The sequence below is a fragment of the Thalassophryne amazonica genome, chromosome 9 (assembly GCF_902500255.1).
Source record: "Thalassophryne amazonica chromosome 9, fThaAma1.1, whole genome shotgun sequence".
Lineage (NCBI taxonomy): Eukaryota > Metazoa > Chordata > Actinopteri > Batrachoidiformes > Batrachoididae > Thalassophryne > Thalassophryne amazonica.
The window spans coordinates 74,070,100-74,090,156 of NC_047111.1; positions in this window are offsets into that span (position 1 = coordinate 74,070,100).

Genomic DNA, 20,057 nt, shown 5'->3' on the forward strand with positions numbered 1-20,057 from the left:
CCACCACTTTAATCATACTTTAGATCTTGTTTTGACTTTGGACTTTGGAAGTAGAAGACTTAACAGTATTCCCTGAAAACCCCCTTCTGTCTGATCATTTCTTAATAACATTTACATTTACTTTAATGGACTACCCAGCGTTGGGGAATAAGTTTCATTACAGTAGAAGTCTTTCGGAAAGCGCTGTAACTAGGTTTAAGGATATGATTCCTTCTTTGTTATGTTCTCCAATGCCATATACCAGCACAGTGCAGAGTAGCTACCTAAACTCTGTGAGTGAGATAGATTATCTTGTCAATAGTTTTACATCCTCATTGAGCACAACTTTGGATGCTGTAGCTCCTCTGAAAAAGAGAACCTTAAATCAGAAGTGCCTGACTCCGTGGTATAACTCACAAACTCGCAGCTTAAAGCAGATAACCCATAAGTTGGAGAGGAAATGGCGTCTTAGAAGATCTTCACTTAGCTTGGAAAAACAGTCTGTTGCTCTATAAAAAAGCCCTCCGTAAAGTTAGGACATCTTACTACTCATCACTAATTGAAGAAAATAAGAACAACCCCAGGTTTCTTTTCAGCACTGTAGCCAGGCTGACAAAGAGTCAGAGCTCTATTGAGCCGAGTATTCCTTTAACTTTAACTAGTAATGACTTCATGACTTTCTTTGCTAATAAAATTTTAACTATTAGAGAAAAAATTACTCATAACCATCCCAAAGACATATCATTATCTTTGGCTGCTTTCAGTAATGCTGGTATTTGGTTAGACTCTTTCTCTTCGATTGTTCTGTCTGAGTTATTTTCATTAGTCACTTCCTCCAAACAATCAACATGTCTATTAGACCCCATTCCTACCAGGCTGCTTAAGGAAGCCCTACCATTAATTAATGCTTCGATCTAAAATATGATCAATCTATCTTTATTAGTTGGCTATGTACCACAGGCTTTTAAGGTGGCAGTAATTAAACCATTACTTAAAAAGCTATCACTTGATCCAGCTATCTTAGCTAATTATAGGCCAATCTCCAACCTTCCTTTTCTCTCAAAACGTCTCGAAAGGGTAGTTGTAAAACAGCTAAGTGATCATCTTCAGAGGAATTGTCTATTTGAAGAGTTTCAGTCAGGTTTCAGAATTCATCATAGTACAGAAACAGCATTAGTGAAGGTTACAAATGATCTTCTTATGGCCTCAGACAGTGGACTCATCTCTGTGCTTGTCCTGTTAGACCTCAGTGCTGCTTTTGATACTGTTGACCATAAAATTTTATTACAGAGATTACAGCATGCCATAGGTATTAAAGGCACTGCGCTGCGGTGGTTTGAATCATATTTATCTAATAGATTACAATTTGTTCATGTAAATGGGGAGTCTTCTTCACAGACTAAGGTTAATTATGGAGTTCCACAAGGTTCTGTGCTAGGACCAATTTTATTCACTTTATACATGCTTCCCTTAGGCAGTATTACAACCCCTGGCAAAAATTATGGAATCACCTGCCTCGGAGGATGTTCATTCAGTTGTTTAATTTTATAGAAAAAAAGCAGATCACAGACATGACACAAAACTAAAGTCATTTCAAATGGCAACTTTCTGGCTTTAAGAAACACTATAAGAAATCAGGAAAAAAAATTGTGGCAGTCAGTAAGGGTTACTTTTTTAGACCAAGCAGAGGGAAAAAAATATGGAATCACTCAATTCTGAGGAATAAATTATGGAATCACCCTGTAAATTTTCATCCCCAAAACTAACACCTGCATCAAATCAGATCTGCTCATTAGTCTGCATCTAAAAAGGAGTGATCACACCTTGGAGAGCTGTTGCACCAAGTGGACTGACATGAATCATGGCTCCAACACGAGAGATGTCATTTGAAACAAAGGAGAGGATTATCAAACTCTTAAAAGAGGGTAAATCATCACGCAATGTTGCAAAAGATGTTGGTTGTTCACAGTCAGCTGTCTAAAGTCGGGACCAAATACAAACAACATGGGAAGGTTGTTACAGGCAAACATACTGGCAGACCAAGGAAGACATCAAAGCATCAAGACAGAAAACTTAACACAATATGTCTCAAAAATCGAAAATGCACAACAAAACAAATGAAGAAAGAATGGGAGGAAACTGGAGTCAACGTCTGTGACCGAACTGTAAGAAATCGCCTAAAGGAAATGGGATTTACATACAGAAAAGCTAAACGAAAGCCATCATTAACACCTAAACAGAAAAAAACAAGGTTACAATGGGCTAAGGAAAAGCAATTGTGGACTGTGGATGACTGGATGAATGTCATATTCAGTGATGAATGTCGAATCTGCATTGGGCAAGGTGATGATGCTGGAACTTTTGTTTGGTGCCGTTCCAATGAGATTTATAAAGATGACTGCCTGAAGAGAACATGTAAATTTCCACAGTCATTGATGATATGGGGCTGCATGTCAGGTAATGGCACTGGGGAGATGGCTGTCATTACCTTATCAATAAATGCACAAGTTTACGTTGATATTTTGGACACTTTTCTTATCCCATCAATTGAAAGGATGTTTGGGGATGATGAAATCATTTCTCAAGATGATAATGCATCTTGCCATAGAGCAAAAACTGTGAAAACATTCCTTGCAAAAAGACACATAGGGTCAATGTCATGGCCTGCAAATAGTCCGGATCTTAATCCAATTGAAAATCTTTGGTGGAAGTTGAAGAAAATGGTCCATGACAAGGCTCCAACCTGCAAAGCTGATCTGGCAACAGCAATCAGAGAAAGTTGGAGCCAGATTGACGAAGAGTACTGTTTGTCACATAAGTCCATGCCTCAGAGAGTGCAAGCTGTTATAAAAGCCAGAGGTGGTGCAACAAAATACTAGTGATGTATTGGAGCGTTCTTTTGTTTTTCATGATTCCATAATTTTTTCCTCAGAATTGAGTGATTCCATATTTTTTTCCCCTCTGCTTGGTCTAAAAAAGTAACTGTTACTGACTGCCACAATTTTTTTTTCCTGATTTCTTATAGTGTTTCTTAAAGCCAGAAAGTTGCCATTTGAAATGACTTTAGTTTTGTGTCATGTCTGTGATCTGCTTTTTTTTCTACACAATTAAACAACTGAATGAACATCCTCCGAGGCCGGTGATTCCATAATTTTTGCCAGGGGTTGTATTAGAAAGCATTGCTTAAATTTTCATTGTTACACAGATGATACCAATCTTTATCTATCCATGAAGCCAGAGGACACACACCAATTAGTTAAACTGCAGGATTGTCTTTCAGACATAAAGACATGGATGACCTCTAATTTCCTGCTTTTAAATTCAGATAAAACTGAAGTTATTGTACTTGGCCCCACAAATCTTAGAAACATGGTGTCTAACTATATCCTTACTCTGGATGGCATTACCCTGACCTCTAGTAATACTGTGATAAATCTTTTAGTCATTTTTGATCAGGATATGTCCTTCAATGCGCATATTAAGCAAATATGTAGGACTGCTTTTTTACATTTGCGCAATATCTCTAAAATTAGAAAGGTCTTATCTCAGAGTGATGCTGAAAAACTAATTCATGCATTTATTTCCTCTAGGCTGGACTATTGTAATTCATTATTATCAGGTTGTCCTAAAAGTTCCCTGAAAAGCCTTCAGTTAATTCAAAATGCTGCAGCTAGAGTACTGACGGGGACTAGAAGGAGAGAGCATATCTCACCCATATTGGCCTCTCTTCATTGGCTTCCTGTTAATTCTAGAATAGAATTTAAAATTCTTCTTCTTACTTGTAAGGTTTTGAATAATCAGGTCCCATCTTATCTTAGGGACCTCTTAGTACCATATCACCCCAATAGAGCGCTTCGCTCTCAGACTGCAGGCTTACTTGTAGTTCCTAGAGTTTTTAAGAGTAGAATGGGAGGCAGAGCCTTCAGCTTTCAGGCTCCTCTCCTGTAGAACCAGCTCCCAATTCGGATCAGGGAGACAAACACCATGTCTACTTTTAAGATTAGGCTTAAAACTTTCCTTTTTGCTAAAGCTTATAGTTAGGGCTGGATCAGGTGACCCTGAACCATCCCTTAGTTATGCTGCTATAGACTTAGACTGCTGGGGGGTTCCCATGATGCACTGAGTGTTTCTTTCTCTTTTTGCTCTGTATGCACCACTCTGCATTTAATCATTAGTGATTGATCTCTGCTGTCTTCCACAGCATGTCTTTTTCCTGATTCTCTCCCCTCAGCCCCAACAATTCCCAGCAGAAGACTGCCCCTCCCTGAGCCTGGTTCTTCTGGAGGTTTCTTCCTGTTAAAAGGGAGTTTTTCCTTCCCAGTGTCGCCAAGTGCTTGCTCACAGGGGGTCGTTTTGACCGTTGGGGTTTTTCTGTAATTATTGTATGGCTTTTACCTTGCAATATAAAGCGCCTTGGGGCAACTGTTGTTGTGATTTGGCGCTATATTAATAAAATTGATTTGATTTTAGCGAATGCTAACTGCTAGCGATTGCTAACTGCTAGCGATTGCTAACTGCTAGCGATTCACAACAGGACTATTGTTAAATAAGGTTCAGAGTAGATACAATTAATAACCAGAAGAGTGCTAAACAGAAATAAAAGAAGCGTATACAACCATGTGGAGTCACAGCAACAAACAATCTGTCAGAAACAAGTTGCCAGATCTGTGAAAATCAGTAAAGCCCCAGTCACAACCCACCGTGCGTTTTTCGTTCACCATATGTTTTCTGCGGATGCCACGGCCACTACGTTTTTGTGAAAACGTACGGAGGCAGTAGCAAGAGGAGGGAGGGAGTACGTTCAACGCACGTCTCTAGGAGTGTAACGATAAAGAGAGTTGACAATAAAGCAGTGTGTGTGTGTGGGGTCGCTGTTCTTTTTTATGAGCGGGACCGGAGCGGCAGGTGTTTTTCGGTGTCGGCGATGCATGAGCATGTCCAGCCTGCAACGGTCAGTTGTACGAGTGTTTACTTGCCTCGAAAAGTTGCAGCTAGTTAACAGACTGAAGCTGTGGAGTGTCTGTTGCTGACGTTTGGAAATAAAGTCCAAGTTCAAGTGAGAAGCTGCGTTGTGCATGCAAGTCTGTCGGCCTCCATAGTATGTGGTGAGTGTCGTAATCCGTACTGCCTACGTACGGATTTGGTTAATTCAGTAGTAACTGAATGAAAATGTGCTGCTTTGAATCTGTACTGAGGCAGTACTCACAACATGCGTCATCTGTATTGCTGGTGAATCCGCAGCCTGACCGCAGTGAAAGTTCTGCATGCACTAAAACCTCTACGGCGTGTCTGCATGTGTCTGCATGCTCCTAAATTCGTACTGAGGCAGTACTTACGACGTACGGATCTCCAAATTTAGCCAACGTTTTTGCAAGTAGACTGCATGCACGTGCAAGTATGACGGGTTGTGACCACGGCTTAAGCTGTGTTCCAGCAAGCTCTCAGCAAAGAGGAACCCCGAACCGTGGGTTGGGCTTTGTTTTTATACCCTATGCTAATACAATGTTTTTATGCTAAACTTGGGCATTGTCCTTCATCTTAGTGGTCTTGATCCCTCTATTTCATGGCATGGTCCTGCCTACACGCGCTGTGCAGTCTTGTTTTGTTCCTCTTTCTCCTGAAGTGACACCTGTTCTTAAACTGATAAGAAATTGTTTTGGGGCAGAAAACTGCTAACTGAAAGACTGTCATCAAATCTCATCACACAGGTTTACCACAAGAATATTTGCACATTTCAAAATTGCACAACCTTCTGACAAACAGGTCTAATCATCCCCGCGTATCAAGTTTAATCTCCTTGTCTGACCGTTTGTGGTCAGTACTGGCATCCTGTTCCATATGCTGTTTGCAACATATGGATGTCTTTCAATGTATCTTCAGGGCCTCACCAAAACAGGGACACATCACATTTACAACACTTTGAAAATGATTATATAAGTAAATCATCTTTATAACAGCTAAACTAATACTTGAAGCATAAGCAAATCTTAAAACAAAAGCAAATGTAATCATAACCATAACATGCCTTTAATTTGGTACACACAATACACAATTCAAAAGCATACAAACATATATTTCAAAAGTATTTCAACATATAGATATCATGTAATTAACCTTAGCTATTGATTACATGTTTAATAAACATTGATAAATATTGATCACTATGAGCATAGGAGTAATATATTCTTCAACAGCAACAGGCTCTATTAATATATAAATGATCACTTCCAAACATTAGAACACACTCATATATGTAACAATATATTCTTGGCTCAATAAAAGATAAAGAATAATAGGACAATTCTGAATGGGGGAAAAAGCACAAATGGTTAATGCATATTTAAGCACATTTAGGATATATTCCTTCATTGCACAGTCAAGTCAAGTCTGGGAATATGCAGTCTGGGCAGCACAGTGGATTAGTGGTTTGCACTGTTGCCTCACAGCAAGAAGGTCATGGGATTGATTCCCACCTGTGCCCTTTCTGTGTGGAGTTTGCATGTTCTCCCTGTGTTTGCGTGGGTTCCGTCGGGGTTAGGTGAATTGAAAGCTTAAAAAAAATTGTCCAGGTCTCCCTTGTAAAAGAGCTCTCAATCTCAATGGGACTAACCTGGTTAAATAAAGGTTAAATTAAATTAATGCACTGGTGCCACATCCACCACACCATGGAACTACCCAAGCTACTCAATGGCAACCACCCAGGCAGACAAATGGTCTATCCCCTTGTCTCAAAAGAATGCAGTGTATTCCCACTAAAAACCCCCTCGCATGTACCAGAGGTACATTAACATTAACAAATACCATTAACAAAGGTATGAAATGAAGATCAGCACTGACACTCACAGACTGGAGGAAAGTGGGTACTGTATTTCCTTGATTGAAAGACCGGGTGTTTATTTTTTCAAACCGTGCTCAGAGCCGACGCCTAAACAAGACAGGCTTTTATTCAAGGCCAACAATTAGTAACAAAATGCTGCCTGCACTGTAATGTGGTGTTAAGTTCCATCCTGGGTGTAACAAACCAAACCTCTTTAAATCAGAGCCCTCTACGTGGCTGTGAACCCTCTCCAGACCTTGATGCGCACCTGCTAAATGACAGAGACCGCAAAGGGTTGTAATTTGTCACGTTTACGTTTTCACTCCTTCCTCTCCTGTCATATTTTAATAGTTTTTGCAGTGCACCCGCCGATTACATTTCGATCATGGATCAAATACTCTTGGCAGAAAGGTCTGCAAATATGACCAACTTTACAACACGAAGTCAGAAAAAGACACTCAAATGACCTGCAATTCATGGAGGAAAATTGTATGTATGGTACCATTGATTTGGCAGTTGATGATTGTATAAAGAAGTGGAGCTCCTTGAGGGACAAATGAATCCAGAATTGCCACTGTCCCTGGAGAAAATTGCATAAAGATGTGACGGAGAACTTTAAAAGGGCCATGCGCACGTTAACGTCATTGCATGGCCAGAGTTACAGAGCTGGAGAACATAAATCAGGCTTTACGATTTTAAGGTACCACTCTGCAGTGGACTTAGAAAAAAGAATGACTCAACCAAATAATAATCGTAATAATAATAATAGTAATCTTTTTGATGCACATAATGCCCAGCGCTTATTTAAGGCAGACATTTATTTATGTTTTTCAGATCAAGTTTTGGCCTGGTAATTAAATGAAGCAGGCCTCTATTCAATGTCAGGTATTTAATCAAGGAAATACGCAAGCCTAATTGGTGCTGGGGATTCTCCATAGATCACATGGCACCTCTTGACTATAACTAATCCCTTACATATATATAAAATGAAGCGTCCAGTGCACGTTGGCCTCCACCAGGGCTGCCCTTTGTCACCGGTTCTGTTCTTTATTTTTATGGACAGAATTTCTAGGCACAGCCAGGGTGTAGAGGGGGTCTGGTTTGGGAACCACAGAATCTCGTCTCTGCTGTTTGCGGATGATGTGGTTCTGTTGGCTTCGTCAAATCAGGACCTTCTGCGTGCACTGGGGCAGTTTGCAGCCGAGTGTGAAGCGTCCGGGATGAAAATCAGCACCTCCAAATCCGAGGCCATGGTTCTCGACCGGAAAAAGGTGCTTTGCCCTCTTCAGGTTGGTGGAGTGTCCTTGCCTTAAGTGGAGGAGTTTAAGTATCTCGGGGTCTTGTTCACGAGTGAGGAACGGATGGAGCGTGAGATCGATAGATGGATCGGTGCAGCATCTGCAGTGATGCAGTCGCTGTATCGGACCGTCGTGGTGAAGAGAGAGCTGAGTAGGGGGGCAAAGCTCCTGATTTACCAATCAATCTACGTTCCGATCCTCACCTATGGTCATGAGATTTGGCTCATGACCGAAAGAATGAGATTGCGAGTACAAGCGGCCGAGATGAGTTTCCTCCGCAGGGTGGTTGGGCGCTCCCTTAGAGATAGGGTAAGGAGCTCGGTCACTCGGGAGGAGCTCGGAGTCGAGCCGCTGCTCCTCCACATCGAAAGGAGTCAATTGAGGTGGCTCGGGCATCTTTTCCGGATGCCCCCTGGACGCCACACTGGAGAGGTGTTCCGGGCATGTCCCATTGGGAGGAGGCCCCGGGGAAGACCCAGGACACGCTGGAAGGACTACATCTCTCGGCTGGCTCTGGAACGCCTTGGGATTCCCCCAGAGGAGCTGGGGGAGGTGTGTGCGGATCGGGAGGTCTGGGCGGCTTTGCTTGAGCTGCTGCCCCCGTGACCCGACTCCGGATAAAGCGGAAGAAAATGGATGGATGGATGGATATATAAAATTGATTTTCTCTGTTTTATACATATAGCGGATTTTGTCCATTTTATACATATTGCAGATTTTTTTCAGTTTTAGACATATAGCAGATTTCAATTATAGAAATTTATAAAAATTTGCTGGTCCACCTGAATCCATTATATGTGAGTTTTACTGTATATGCTGCTTCCAAGTGAAACGTGGTCTTCCCCTTGGCCATCTCCAGTTGCTGGTGTTCTCAACACTGAGGTACCTACGTACTGGATCATACACAGAGAAATGCTCCATAAGTCTAAAATGTTGTACTTGATGCTCCATTACAATGCAAGAGTTATTCTTCATCTGAGTATCCCTAAGGATTCATTCGTTTGACACAAAATCATTCCAGCAGTACTTGAAAATCCTTTAAAGATGCCAAGTACTGAAGGTATCTAATCCTCACCTAAGGTCACTGGTTAGTGCACAGCTGCACTGTACTTGTGATTAAAGTTTATTTAAATGGAAAGGACATATCAGAGGACTGGTTCACTCGTCATTCTAATCCACCATCACCAATTTGACAATCAACAGCTATTAGCATGTGACTGCTGTCACATGCTAACAGCTACTTTGAGAGATGGGTTCGACTGGGAGATAGGTGGGGACCAAAGGCGATGGAGATAATATACCGAGGCCATATTTGCATATTTAAAGAGAGAAGTTCCATTCACTTCAGTGGAAAAGCGGCTAGCATCTTGGTAGCACAACAGCGGTCAATAGCTATCTGCTATCGGCAAGTACATACACACACACACACACACACACACACACAGCCACCACATTGATTTATTTCTCTTTATTGTTTACACGTTATTCACTTTGCGTGTTTTTAGGAATCCCCTAGCTTAGCGCAGCTACTAGCTCTTAGCCGGTTTAGCATGGCGGCTTCTTCTGTCTCTCCCGCACTTTTCTGCTCTGGGTGTGAAATGTTTAGTTATTCCTCGGCCTCCTTTAGCAGTAATGGTACTTGTAATAAGTGTAGCTTATTCGTAGCTTTGGAGGCCAGGCTGGGCGAATTGGAGACTCGGCTCCGCACCGTGGAAAATTCTACAGCTAGCCAGGCCCCTGTAGTCGGTGCGGACCAAGGTAGCTTAGCCGCCGTTAGTTTCCCTCTGGCAGATCCCGAGCAGCCGGGAAAGCAGGCCGACTGGGTGACTGTGAGGAGGAAGCGTAGCCCTAAACAGAAGCCCCGTGTACACCGCCAACCCGTTCACATTTCTAACCGTTTTTCCACACTTGGCGACACACCCGCCGAGGATCAAACTCTGGTTATTGGCGACTCTGTTTTGAGAAATGTGAAGTTAGCGACACCAGCAACCATAGTCAATTGTCTTCCGGGGGCCAGAGCAGGCGACACTGAAGGAAATTTGAAACTGCTGGCTAAGGCTAAGCGTAAATTTGGTAAGATTGTAATTCACGTCGGCAGTAATGACACCCGGTTACGCCAATCGGAGGTCACTAAAATTAACATTGAATCGGTGTGTAACTTTGCAAAAACAATGTCGGACTCTGTAGTTTTCTCTGGGCCCCTCCGGGAGTGACATGTTTAGCCACATGTTCTCCTTGAATTGCTGGCTGTCTGAGTGGTGTCCAAAAAATGAGGTGGGCTTTATAGATAATTGGCAAAGCTTCTGGGGAAAACCTGGTCTTGTTAGGAGAGACGGCATCCATCCCACTTTGGATGGAGCAGCTCTCATTTCTAGAAATCTGGCCAATTTTCTTAAATCCTCCAAACCGTGACTATCCAGGGTTGGGACCAGGAAGCAGAGTTGTAGTCTTACACACCTCTCTGCAGCTTCTCTCCCCCTGCCATCCCCTCATTACCCCATCCCCGTAGAGACGGTGCCTGCTCCCAGACCACCAATAACCAGCAAAAATCTATTTAAGCATAAAAATTCAAAAAGAAAAAATAATATAGCACCTTCAACTGCACCACAGACTAAAACAGTTAAATGTGATCTATTAAACATTAGGTCTCTCTCTTCTAAGTCCCTGTTGGTAAATTATATAATAATTGATCAACATATTGATTTATTCTGCCTTACAGAAACCTGGTTACAGCAAGATGAATATGTTAGTTTAAATGAGTCAACACCCCCGAGTCACACTAACTGCCAGAATGCTCGTAGCACGGGCCGAGGCGGAGGATTAGCAGCAATCTTCCATTCCAGCTTATTAATTAATCAAAAACCCAGACAGAGCTTTAATTCATTTGAAAGCTTGACTCTTAGTCTTGTCCATCCAAATTGGAAGTCCCAAAAACCAGTTTTATTTGTTGTTATCTATCGTCCTCCTGGTCGTTACTGTGAGTTTCTCTGTGAATTTTCAGACCTATTGTCTGACTTAGTGCTTAGCTCAGATAAAATAATTATAGTGGGCGATTTTAACATCCACACAGATGCTGAGAATGACAGCCTCAAAACTGCATTTAATCTATTATTAGACTCAATTGGCTTTGCTCAAAATGTAAATGAGTCCACCCACCACTTTAATCATATCTTAGATCTTGTTCTGACTTATGGTATGGAAATTGAAGACTTAACAGTATTCCCTGAAAACTCCCTTCTGTCTGATCATGTCTTAATAACATTTACATTTACTCTGATGGACTACCCAGCAGTGGGGAATAAGTTTCATTACACTAGAAGTCTTTCAGAAAGCGCTGTAACTAGGTTTAAGGATATGATTCCTTCTTTATGTTCTCTAATGCCATATACCAACACAGTGCAGAGTAGCTACCTAAACTCTGTAAGTGAGATAGAGTATCTCGTCAATAGTTTTACATCCTCATTGAAGACAACTTTGGATGCTGTAGCTCCTCTGAAAAAGAGAGCTTTAAATCAGAAGTGCCTGACTCCATGGTATAACTCACAAACTCGCAGCTTAAAGCAGATAACTCGTAAGTTGGAGAGGAAATGGCGTCTCACTAATTTAGAAGATCTTCACTTAGCCTGGAAAAAGAGTCTGTTGCTCTATAAAAAAAAGCCCTCCGTAAAGCTAGGACATCTTACTACTCATTAATTGAAGAAAATAAGAACAACCCCAGGTTGTTGGTATTATTAGACAGCATTGCTTAAATTTTCATTGTTACGCAGATGATACCCAGCTTTATCTATCCATGAAGCCAGAGGACACACACCATTTAGCTAAACTGCAGGATTGTCTTACAGACATAAAGACATGGATGACCTCTAATTTCCTGCTTTTAAACTCAGATAAAACTGAAGTTACTGTACTTGGCCCCACAAATCTTAGAAACATGGTGTCTAACCAGATCCTTACTCTGGATGGCATTACCCTGACCTCTAATAATACTGTGAGAAATCTTGGAGTCATTTTTGATCAGGATATGTCATTCAAAGCGCATATTAAACAAATATGTAGGACTGCTTTTCTGCATTTACGCAATATCTCTAAAATTAGAAAGGTCTTGTCTCAGAGTGATGCTGAAAAACTAATTCATGCATTTATTTCCTCTAGGCTGGACTATTGTATTTCATTATTATCAGGTTGTCCTAAAAGTTCCCTGAAAAGCCTTCAGTTAATTCAAAATGCTGCAGCTAGAGTACTGACGGGGACTAGAAGGAGAGAGCATATCTCACCCATATTGGCCTCTCTTCATTGGCTTCCTGTTAATTCTAGAATAGAATTTAAAATTCTTCTTCTTACTTATAAGGTTTTGAATAATCAGGTCCCATCTTATCTTAGGGACCTCATAGTACCATATCACCCCAATAGAGCGCTTCGCTCTCATACTGCAGGCTTACTTGTAGTTCCTAGGGTTTGTAAGAGTAGAATGGGAGGCAGAGCCTTCAGCTTTCAGGCTCCTCTCCTGTGGAACCAGCTCCCAATTCGGATCAGGGAGACAGACACCCTCTCTACTTTTAAGATTAGGCTTAAAACTTTCCTTTTTGCTAAATCTTATAGTTAGGGCTGGATCAGGTGACCCTGAACCATCCCTTAGTTATGCTGCTATAGACTTAGACTGCTGGGGGGTTCCCATGATGCACTGAGTGTTTCTTTCTCTTTTTGCTCTGTATGCACCACTCTGCATTTAATCATTAGTGATTGATCTCTGCTCCCCTCTACAGCATGTCTTTTTCCTGGTTCTCTCCCTCAGCCCCAACCAGTCCCAGCAGAAGACTGCCCCTCCCTGAGCCTGGTTCTGTTGGAGGTTTCGTCCTGTTAAAAGGGAGTTTTTCCTTCCCACTGTCGCCAAGTGCTTGCTCACAGGGGGTCGTTTTGACCGTTGGGGTTTTTACGTAATTATTGTATGGCCTTGCCTTACAATATAAAGTGCCTTGGGGCAACTGTTTGTTGTGATTTGGCGCTATATAAATAAAATTGATTGATTGATTGATATTGTAATTTGTCATAATCTTATAACATCCCTGAGGCCATTTGGTGTAGTTGCATATCCAGGGTTGCCAACTTTGGGACCTTGGATGGAATGAGACTCTGCATGCACATAGTGTGTGCCAAACATTTTTTGTAACCCTAACCCTAATTTAAAAAAAAACAGTCCTCATTTACTAATAAAAATAATAGAAGGGAATCTGTGTTTGATTCGTCTCCTCTCTACGTCCATGATCCTTCCCTTTTCTAAAATATGTCAGCAAGCTCAGCTACAGGCAAGTGAGAGGCAAATAAATAAAAATGCTTAAAATGGCTGGAGACGTAGAGGGCTCTGGTTGGGGGGGTCTGGGGGGGGGGGGGGCGAAGCTCCCCAGAAGCTGAATGGTTTTAGCCATGCTAATGCTCCCCAGAACCATTTTCTGCAATGAATTTGCAATGAGAGTTAGGGAAGATGGAGGTAGCGGTTTATCCAACTCTTTTCAAAATCTATCTTCATATACCAGCAGCTTATGTTCCCATGTGAGTCTTGTCCAAAACGTGAGAGAAGAGGAACAGACTCAAGCCTAACACCACTGAAATTATCTTGTTTTTAAATAAAAACTTTTGAAGCCCCCAAATCCCCTTCTTTTTGTAGAACTATGGTCATAACAGTCTCTAGTTGAACAAATATTTCACAATTTATATCTCTATTACATTCAGTATTTTATGCTGGCACAATCACATTATAACACAAGTATATTATTAATGTATTTAAACACCAGACTGCTTCATTGTTCCTTGCAAGAGCTATGTTAAAGATTGATCATGGTCATGGAACAACCAACCAGCTCTTTACTTTTACAAGGTTCCTGGAGGGTGCCCACCCAGTCTACATGTGTTTTGTGGACTTGGAGAAGACGTATGATCGGGTACCCCAGGAGATACTGTGGGAGGTGCTGCGGGAGTATGGAGTGAGGGGTCCCTTCTCAGGGCCATCCAATCTCTGTACTTCCAAAGCAAGAGCTGTGTTCGGGTGCTTGGCAGTAAGTCTGACTCATTTCTGGTAGAGGTTGGCCTCCGCCAGGGCTGCGCCTTGTCACCAATCCTGTTTGTGATATTCATGGACAGGATATCGAGGCATAGTCGGGGGGAGGCTTTCTGGTTTGGTGGGCTCAGGGTCTCATCACTGCTTTTTGCAGATGATGTGGTACTGTTGGCTTCATCAGCCGGTGACCTCCAACATTCACTGGATCGGTTCGCAGCCAAATGTGAAGTGGCTGGGATGAGGATCAGTACCTCTAAATCTGAGGCCATGGTTCTCAGCAGGAAACCAATGGATTGCCTACTCTGTGTAGGGAATATGGCCTTGCCCCAAGTGAAGGAGTTCAAGTACCTTGGGGTCTTGTTCACAAGTGAGGGGATGATGGAGCGTGAGATTGGCCGGAGAATCGGCGCAGCAGGGGTGGTAATGCATTCGCTCTACTGTACTGTTGTGACGAAAATGGAGCTGACCCAAAAGGTGAAGCTCTCGATCTACTGGTCAATCTTCGTTCCTACTCTCACCTATGATCATGAGGGTTGGGTCATGACCGAAAGAACTAGATCGCAGATACAAGTGACCAAAATGGGCTTCCTCAGGAGGGTGGCTTGTGTCTCCCTTAGAGATAGGGTGAGAAGTTTGGTCATCCGTGGGGAGCTCGGAGTAGAGTCGCTGCTCCTTTGCATTGAAAGGAGCCAGCTGAGGTGGTTATGGCATCTGGTAAGGATGCCTCCTGGGCACCTCTCTAGGGAGGTGTTCCAGACACGTCCATTTGGGAGGAGACCCCGGGGAAGACCCAGGACTAGGTGGAGAGATTATATCTCCACACTTGCCTGGGAATGCCTCAGGATCCCCAGTCAGAGGTGGTCAAGGTAGCACGTGAAGGGGAACTCTGGGGTCCCCTGCTGGAGCTGTTGCCCCCACAACTTGAACCCAGAAAAGTGATTGAAGATAAATGAATGAATGAATGCTTCATATTGATTCAGTGGTTCAAAATGCTTCAGTTTCTCCGTCAGTAATAATTTTCAATAAAATGCATCAGCAACCACATTTTTTCAGCACATGTGCACAGATAGACTTACAATCATGAATACTTGCTAACCAGGACATTAAATAATGTATGATATGTCCTTTAAATTAACTCGTTTGCAACTAGTGGAGGTCTGTAGCCTATTGTCTCAACACACAATCAGACTGATGAGGCTCCATCTGTAGGGTTTTTATGGGCTTACCTTGTCATCCAAAACTTTCTATCCCGCATCAGTGGCTGACTCAGAACCTAGAACTCAGAACATAAGCTCTGAAACTATGCTCAAACTCTCCCAGAACTCTTTATGTGCAGCTGACGTATCAGGTGAGAGATTTTCAGCAAATCAGCGATCAGAGAATACTGCAGTGAGAACATTGTAAACAGATGTTAACAGCTGTTTTGGGTATGCCCCTTAAACTCCTAAATTTAAATGTTAGATGATAATATGTACAGTGAGGAAAATAAGTATTTGAACACCCTGTGATTTTTGAAAGTTCTCCTACTTAGAAATCATGGAGGGGTCTGAATTTTTCATCTTAGGGCCCTGTCCCACTGGCGTTTAGGAGGATTTGCATATGGATTGCGTACAAAATTGGCCCATATTCGACAAACATCCGCAATATCCGTGTAACATGCCTGTATGAGTCGGCCATCATCCGAACATGCCCGTGATCATCCGTAGAGGCACGCATGTCCACAGCCAGGATTTTTGAGTAGCTCAAAAATCTGAATGCGGATAACATCCGCCTTACATACTCCATACATACTCAATTCATACACAATACATACACTATGCGCTGTATATCTGCCGTTAACTGCTGATATCCGCAACTGACGGGGATTTGCAGCTTGACAGCAGACTGGGACAGTGTGTAAAACAGATATATATCGTGCCTATCACATCCACATCACAAACTAAAATTAGTTGTAGCGAATGAATACAGATTGGCCACGAATAAAGCATTTTTATTACATCTGCTTTGCAGCTGTTTTGCGGACAATCTGTGAATGCATAACAAACACGTAATGTAAACCCAAAGTATTATATGTGGCAGAAAGCGACATACCTGCCAGTCAGTGCCGGTCCGGCTGTGTAGATCCACAAAGACATAGCTGCTGCAATCCAGGACTTTTATTTAACACCAACAAAAGGAAGAGTTGCTGTTTAGCCACAACTCACGCTGAATTCTGTTTTCTGTGACACAAAAAAACACGGTCTCACACCCCAAGCGGCTTCCCCCCTCCCGCTCTCCAAACTCATGAACAGTTAACCCTCGCATGACAACATGAACAAACTCTGTGATCAACTTGTCCAAGTCCAGCAAATGCTCCAGAGGCTGAATTGTTGGTGTGAATAGTAATGCCGAAAGGAGCGAGTGAGCTTCTTTTATGACCGCAATGCAGATGCCGTGCACGCGCAACAAGTGCGCGATTCATTCATAATACACCCGTAATACTGCCATCATAATCGCAATGTGTCTGATCAGTTTCCTCACTACATGCGTTATATAACTGTGATTGGTCATCATATATTTGCTATATATTATTAATATATCTGTAATTCATACTGGGACATTTGTCATTTTTGGCCATTTTTGTTGCAGATGACAACGAATGCCCGTAATTTGTGTACTCAATTCATACGCAATTAATGCTCTCCCCAGTGGGACAGTGCCCTTAGGTGCATGTCCACTGTGAGAGACATAATCCAAAAAAAAAAAAAAAAAAATCCAGAAATCACAATGTATGATTTTTTTAATAATTTATTTGCATGTTACTGCTGCAAATAAGTATTTCAACACTTGCCAATCAGCAGAAAGTCTGGCCCTCAAAGACCTGTTAGTCCGCCTCTAAAAAGTCCACCTCCACTCCACTTATTATTCCAAATTAGAAGCACCTATTTGAGGTCGTTAGCTGCATAAAGACACCTGTCCACCCCACACAATCAGTAAAAGTCCAACTACTAACATGGCTAAGACCAAAGAGCTGTCCAAAGACACCAGAGACAAAATTGTAGACCTCCACAAGGCTGGAAAGGGCTACGGGGCAATTGCCAAGCAGCTTGGTGAAAAAAGATCAACTGTTGGAGTAATTATTAGAAAATGGAAGAAGCTAAACATGACTGTCAATCTCCCTCGGACTCCATGCAAGATCCATGCAAGATCCACCTCGTAGCGTATCAATGATCCTAAGAAAGGTGAGGAATCAGCCCAGAACTGCACGGGAGGAGCTGGTCAATGACCTGAAGAGAGCTGGCACCACTATTTCCAAGGTTACTGTGGGTAATACACTAAGACGTCATGGGTTAAAATCATGCATGGCACGGAAGGTTCCCCTGCTTAAAACAGTACACATCCATGCCCGTCTTAAGTTTGCCCATGACCATCTGGATGATCCAGAGGAGTCACGGGAGAAAGTTATGTGGTCAGATGAGACCAAAATAGAACTTTTTGGTCTTAATTCCACTTGCTTTGTTTGGAGGAAGAAGAATGCTGAGTACGAGGTCTGTTAGAAAAGTATCGGACCTTTTTATTTTTTGCAATAAGCTTATGGATTTGAATCACGTGTGATTGCATCAGCCAAGCTTGAACCTTCGTGCACATGCGTAAGTTTTTTCACGCCTGTCGGTTGCGTCATTCGCCTGTGAGCAGGCTTTGAGTGAGCACTGGTTCTCCCCCCTCGTTGGATTTCATTGTGAGGAAAATGTCTGAACGGCTGGAGCAGCGCTGCATCAAATTTTTCCAGAAACTGTGAGAGACAGCCAGGTGGACACCATTCGGAAAAATTCAGATGGCTTTCAGGGACGATTTTATGGACATCACACAGATAAGGAGTGGTACAGCGGTTAAAGACGGCGCACAATGGCGGAGGGTGCGCCGCACTCTGAGCAGCGATCAACAGGCTGAATGACCAGATCATTTCCAAACTGAATGCTGTGTTGATCCGGGACGTCGTCTGACTACCAGAGAAATGGCAGAAAAGGTGGACATAGCACTTTCCCCAGCACATTCCACTGTTAAAGGAGATTTTGTCATCAAAACAGGAGCAGAGGAATTCGCCACGGAGCTGCTAATGGCACGGAACGAAGGCACCTCCGTGTTGGTCTCACAGGACATGTTATGACATGTTCAGCTCTTCAACAATTTCTCGGATACTCACTTGACTGAAAAGCCACCCAAAGCCATCTGAATCTTCCGAATGGTGGAAAGCTGGGCATGTTCCTGTGAGACTTCAAACACGAGGTGCTTTTTCTTCTGCACCATTACGCGGCTCCGTCCTGACGCGCGAATTCCGCCGCACGTCTTTCATTACAAAATCTCCTGTAACAGTGTAATGTGCCGAAAAAAGTGCTATGTCCACCTCTCTTGCCATTTCTCTGGTAGTCAGACGACGTCCCGGATCAACACAGCCTTCACTTTGAAATGATCTGGTCGTTTCAGCCTGTCAATGGCCGCTCGAAGCGTGGCGCGCCTCAGCCGCTGTGGGCCGATCTTTAATCCGGTTGTAATGCTCCTTAATCTGTGTGATGCCCATAAGATTTTCACCAAAAGCCATTTGAAGTTTCTGAATGGTTTCCACCTGGGTGTTTCTCACAGTTTCTGAAAAAATTTTGATGCAGCAAAGCGACAGTCGCTCAGCCATTTTCCTGACAATGAAAATCCGCCGAGGGGGCTGGACCACTCCTCCCACAAAGCGTGCTCACAGGCGAATGACGCAACCGACAGGCGTGAAAAAACTCACACGTGCATGAAGGTTCAAGCTTGGCTGATGCAATCACACGTGATTCAAATCCATATGGTTATTGCAAAAATAAAAAGGTCCGATACTTTTCTAACAGACCTCGTACCATCCCAAAAACACCGTCCCTACTGTGAAGCATGGGGATGGAAGCATCATGCTTTGGGGGTGTTTTTCTGCACATGGGACAAGACGACTGCACTGTATTAAGGAGAGGATGACCGGGGCCATGTATTGCGAGATTTTGGGGAACAACCTCCTTCCCTCAGTTAGAGTATTGAAGATGGGTCGTGGATGGTCTTCCAACATGACGTTGTGTGAAAGTGTAATGACACGGACCCACAACAGGGGGCATAAATGAACGGTCAATGGAAATAAAGAGTAACACTTTTAATGTTGTGAAATGTGCACAACGGATACAGATACGATTCAATACTAAAGTCAATTTATACAGTTGGTGTCGTGTGGGCAGGCTCGAGGATAGGTGACACCTGTCCAGATAGGAGTCGGGACCCACGCGATTTCCACCGCCAACAGATCTGGAGCACACCGGAGCCGCCAAGTCCAGAGTCCCCAGGTGGCCACCGTCTCCAGCTGTCAGATCGGGTACTACCGGCAGGAAGCAGAAACAGTCAAGGGTGGGTGTGGGCACACACCCAGTAAACAGTCAGCAGAGTTCAGATGAATAAGGGAGAAAAACACCACCTCCCACTCTCACAATATCCACAGTCGTGCAGATCCCAAATCACACTTAACAGCTGAGGAGCGGGAACGCCAACTCCTCCTGACCAGCTGCAAGTGTATTGAGATACTTCTGCAACTCAGAATATAGATTACAGCTTTTCGAGCTTAGCAGCAAAGTACGTTGTGACAATAAGCTTAGCTGAATAAGACACAAGACGGCTGAGAGTTTTACCTGAGTACCTCAGAAGATTTCTCGGCAAGGGTGTGGTGTCTTCTCCCGGCTTTTATGGATGACTAGATGAGATGATGAGTGACAGCTGTCAGGGTCCCTGTAGCTCCTGGCGGCGAACTGCGCCCTCTGGTGCCTGAAGCCCGTTTACAGGCAGAGCGCCCTCTGGTGTTGGCCAGCAGTACTTCCTCTTCAGGCGGCCTACACAACAGGACCCCCTACTCAACGGGCGCCTC